We start from the raw sequence: 5,473 nt of genomic DNA, 5'->3' as shown, positions 1-5,473 counted from the left end.
CTGAAAACCCACAGACTCCACTAAAAAAATTCAAATCCAAAAAATATATAATACATTCATTTATTTCCATACAAAGTTATTTTCCTGCGAGAGATGGCTAAAAGTAATCCAGCTGCTATAAAACACCTCAATCTGGCAACACTGCTCGGTCAACTATGCACTAGCTGACAAGATCAATTTTGATTGGTTGTTTCTTATCTAGCACATCAATACAGGCTACTTTTTAAATGTTGAACAGCAAGTGCGCCATCTTGTGGAGCACAAGATAATAGATAATTATAATTATGTGTGTAGAAAAAAAAGCTATAAAACATTATTTAAAAACAGAATTATTAGTTAAAACATTTAACCGGTTAAATTAAAGGAAATAAACTGATTATTGTTTAATCATTAACATCATGCTAAATAAATTAAAATGGCTGACTTTTTAATTAGATGTATATACTTACTGTATATACATTTAATACCTTGACAGCTCAGTGTAAAAGCTAAATTATTTCAACAAAAGTAAAAGTGCCTCAAGTCTACTTTCATTCCTTAATCAAATAAAATATTTATGCATGAGACAATAGCACTCACTTACCATTTCTCAGAAATTCATGCAATCCTTACACTGTACAATGTCTCTGCTACATCAATATACCTAACAGCACTCACTCACTCTCTCTCTCCACCGCCCTCCCAAGCGGCCTGTTCACCATCACATCATCAGGAGTCTTTGAGACACATGATCCTGATGATGTTATATAGAGTGGATCAGATGTACACACTGCACTTAAACAGTGTTAAAGACAATAACAATGATGTGAAGGATCAAATGAAATTTAGACTGAACATTACTTCTAGCCATTAAAAAAAAAAATCATTAAATACATTTAAGTATTTAAAAGTGTAGTTGACATCATTGGGGTCAATCTAGTATTGAAAAATGCAGCGAGATATAAAAATAATCTTTTCTCTTTATTTTTAAAACATCAAAAAGTATGCACCTGCACCTTTATCACGAAGTGAGATCTCTCCAGACTGGTGAATTATTTATAATAGACTTTAGTCTGATATCTGCAGCATCTCAACAGTGTCTGTAAGCAGCTGCTCTAGACGTTTGCTGCCTTCATTCAAAAGCTCCCGTCACCACGGTGATCACTTCAACACCTAAAAGTTTCCTTTCCTCTTAATTCCCCATCGCGCTAATGATATGTCGCTTTGGGCTGGCTCTTTGTTCAGTCCTCATATAATACAATGCAAGCAATTTGGGCTCAGTGCACTATTTGTCCAGGGTGTGTGTCTGTGTCTACTTAAGAAAAAGCAAACAACTGACTTAAGCTTTTGGTAGACTGGATTAAGTCAAGTTACTGATTAGAACACATACTGTATGTACAGGGAGGATGCTGAGTCATCATTTGGAAATGTCTATAATTTGTGAAGATCATGGAGGTGTAAATTAGGGATTCACCTATTTTTTTAATTGGGGGAAAAACATTTTAGTATGGAGCTCATCCTAGTGCAGAGATTCTTCCACCGCTGCTAATTAAAGCCAAGAATTGATGAAACTAATATCCAACACATCGATGTACTCTTATAGGAAACGTGGTGAAGAGTGACATCTAGTGTTGCATAGCAACACTATTGTAAACTGTAAACTTGTATTGTAAACAGTTTTGTGGGTTTTGGGGGATTGGGCTTAGTAAATATAACCATAGCATGATGGTTAGTGCAGAACATGCTGGTCTGCAGAGTTTACACAGACTGATGTGGGTGTGGGTATGTTTGGTGGGGAGGTGGGAGACAAAAACAAACATCCACTAGGCAGCAGCTCGCAGGCATAAATTCTTTGATGATAAAGGTCAGAGAAGAATGAGCAGACTGGTTTGCGCTGACTGGGAAGCTGCAGTAACCCACATAATATGGGGGAAAACTATTTAGATCTAAATCAAGATTCTTTCAAATTTTTCAATATATATATATACTGAAACTGTATATATATATATATATATATATATATTGTATTTCAATATATATATATATATATATATATATATATATATATATATATATATATATACACTGAAACTGACTGTTCTTCTAGTACTGTTTTTATATTTTTCGTCCACTCATTTATTTATTTTAAAAGCAGAGTAGCCATGACCGATCAGGACATAGCTGATTCCCTGCTAAGCGCATGATCTTTAGAATAATCCAACAAGCAAATGTTTATGGTGTTTTATTATTAAAAGTTACGCTCGTTTAAAAAATCTCTTACCGGCCCTTTCCTCCAAACTCTGTGAGTAAATTTTTCTTCAAAACCCACTCATCACACACACTTACATCAGAATGTAAAAGTCACAAGTGCAACTTATTCTCGAAGCACATGCATAAGAAACTGCGTCCAACTGATGCATGCTAGAAACTGCACACACGCTCAAGACTTTGGCAGTAAAACATTGTCGTTTCTTTATAATCCTACAGGTGGTACACTCTAAACTAATCTTACATTGGCATCCTGTGTGGTAGGAGTAAATTATTTGCCAAGTTTGTTTAGAAATTATAATTACAGCCGATGGCAGATGTATGCTTTTCAACCTAAAAAATATTTCAAGTTGAATGTTAAACTCTTGTATTTAAAGTAATTTTCTATTGTTTAAATGCTGCCCATGATAATGTTATAAGGAATGGGCTACATTTAAATACTCATGTTCAATTCAGTTTGAAGCTGTTGAATTAAGGTAAGGTATAAAACATTACGTTTGACAACTTTTTCCTTTTTTTTTTTTAAAGGTTCAAGGTGAAATTGTAATAAAATTAAATTTTTTTAAATATTTCATTAGACATTTAAAAAACAGTAATACTTACAGAACCGCAATAATAATTGCCACCAAGGTATAGTGATGATATAGTATCAGATAATTACTGGTGATTCCCATCCATACCAAAATAACAAAAAAAGTCGTCAAAATTACACTGGTGGGCAAAAAAAAGGCACTGGGTAGGGAAGGCTCAGGGACACTGGAAGGTACAGGCTCAGAGACACAAGACAGCCAAAGAGTAAAAAAAAAAAAAAAGGGTTCTATGGACTAGTGGAGCTTGATTTCACCAGTTGCACCAGATATCAAAATCAGAAGTTAGCTTGAACAGCATGAATTCAACCTGCCTTGTTTTAAACAGGTTTAGCCCGGTTAGATATGGTGATGTAGTGCTGTGTAGAATGTAGGAGTATCGGTATTAAGAAATCTCGGTAACTTGCATCATGGAAAAATACTAGTCCCTTAAATGCTTAAATCTGGTAGTACCTCTCCTAAAGAAATGTTTTTTAAATGGCCCCTGAATTAAAAGAAAAATAAATGTAAAAATAACTAAATAAAAATGGTTTGTCCCATTCTCTAGAGTGCGGCTAAGATGCATCTTTTGAACTAGACTGCACATAAAACAGATATTTAAACATCCCTAATCCTTAAACATTCCTATTTATGCCTTTAATAAAATGCATGGGTAACTTCAAAACTTGAATTGAATTAACCTGCATGATTTTGTATCCTTACAAAATTAATGCTCCGAAATCCTTAAAGATGCGTTTAGCTTAGCTAAAAATTTAACTCCCCAAGATTTTTCTAAGTACATAAGTTTCATGAATCTTTTTGCTTGGAGTGTACATGGCAAAGCTATATACGCCAAAAAAAAATACAGTACACAGATCAGCCATAACATTAAGACCACTGACAGGTGAGGTGAGGAACAGACTGTCTTGTTACAGTGGTACCTGGAAAAGGGTGGGATATATTAGGCAGCAAGTAAATTGAATTTTTTTGTCCCTGACATGTTGGAAGCAGAAACAATGGGCAAGCATAAGGATTTGAGGAACTTGTGGGGTGATGAGATGACACCAGGGTGCACTATGAGAGAAGGCAAGTGGTTGAGGATGCTTTGGGCAATGTTCTGCTGCGTTTGGTTTTTACCCCCTAAACATTGTTGCTGCCCCAGTACAACCAAGAAACAGCATTACCTGATGGCAGTTGTCTCTTTCAGCAGGATGGTTTGAGGAACACAACAACGAGTTTGAGGTGTTAAATAAACCTCCAAATTCGTCAAATTTCAATTCAATCGAGCCACCCAACCCCCCTCCCCTAGAATTTGCAATAAATGTCACGTGATAATCTTTTAAAAAGTGATTGGTGTCACTTAAGGTCACAGAATCACTTATGTCTCTTCTTTTTCAACTTCGTCTGCCATGTTTCTTCCTCAAGTATTATTAATGACCTCTAGTCACGTGACTTCGAGAACGTTCGGGAACAACTGCGTCTTAAAAGAAAACCTCCTTTTTTCCCGCGTTTTAGGCATCACTTTCTTTGGAATTGTCATGTTGTACAAATAAATATCATGGTAATAATAATTTAAACGTTTTCATGTAAAAAAATAAATAAATTATATATATATATATATATATATATATATATATATATATATATATATAGATAGATAGATAGATAGATAGAGAGAGAGAGAGAGAGAGAGAGAGAGAAAGAGAGAGAATATTTAGCCAGGTACATCTTTAAACTAATATGTAAGTTAGCTTTCCGCTGTACCGAACTCCCTTTCCATCTAACCCTGATCATGCTGCACCACTCCATCAGTCAAACTCCACAGCTGTGATTTCTGCCAGCTTCAGTTAGTTACTGTAGCCTGCAAAATGTTGCTTAATTTAATCGTATTTCCGGTTTGATTCATTCTCATCAAATCTAGTGAAATAAATCCTAGCTAGTGTTTCTGCGTGGTCCAACCTGACTCCTCCAGCTGGTGGTCAGCAGCAGTCAGGTGAATGTGCAGGGTTGAGATGGACACACAGCGCAGCTGGAGTACAGACAGCACAGCTGGAGCAACAGCAGCTCAGTGTTCTCTTCTCCTACAGCACCGCGCTGAGAACGACACACAGCATTACACCGCGTCACCAGAAATGAAAGAAGTTTTATCCCCGGTTTTTAATCTGCAACCGGACACAAACAAAGCAGACAGGAACCTACGTCACTCTAAATAAGCGCGGGAAACCGGGGGGCTGCATTCAAACCGACAATCTGCACTGCGACGCCCTGGGAGGAAGAGGAGTGGAAGTGAGGAAGGGGAAAGTACAGCCTTCAGGATTCCCATTGGTTAATATAGAACCGAGTGTAAAACTGTAAACAGGAAGTCAGTGGTCATGTAATAGCGTTGTTTTTTTGTTTTTTTTATAAAAGGGGCCTCTTTGGCTGGTTAATAGGATAACTCTCTAAAACCGTTCTGCTTTTAAATTAAATTGTAGAAATGAAGAAGACAGTGTGCTGGATGAAGCCAATAAAAAAGTCACAGTGGTGTCCATGTGATAATCTCCTTAATCCTTTATTTGTGAAACAGCGCCCTGAGAGTTCCTTCCGCCTGCCATTTTTATTCTTAAACTGAACAATAGTTAGTTACACTGATCAGCCATAACATTATGACCACCCCCTGA

General features: G+C 36.4%; 1 protein-coding gene across 3 annotated transcripts in view; it reads right to left on the bottom strand.

Annotated features, from left to right (window-relative positions):
• Positions 1 to 5,127, bottom strand: part of si:dkey-103i16.6 (uncharacterized protein LOC557125 homolog) — a 17,189-nt gene extending 12,062 nt beyond the window's left edge. The window contains exons 1-2 of one of the 3 annotated variants that reach the window (XM_053499705.1): positions 5,013 to 5,127; positions 4,773 to 4,907 (exon numbers count right to left, since the gene is read on the bottom strand). The gene's annotated coding sequence lies outside the window, so the exon portion shown is untranslated. The other 2 variants (XM_053499704.1, XM_053499706.1) reach the window with 2 other exon arrangements.
• Positions 5,128 to 5,473: the final 346 nt, after the last annotated feature.

This window comes from Clarias gariepinus, chromosome 7 (assembly GCF_024256425.1).
Source record: "Clarias gariepinus isolate MV-2021 ecotype Netherlands chromosome 7, CGAR_prim_01v2, whole genome shotgun sequence".
Taxonomy (NCBI): domain Eukaryota; kingdom Metazoa; phylum Chordata; class Actinopteri; order Siluriformes; family Clariidae; genus Clarias; species Clarias gariepinus.
This window is presented reverse-complemented; position numbering and strand designations above follow the sequence as displayed.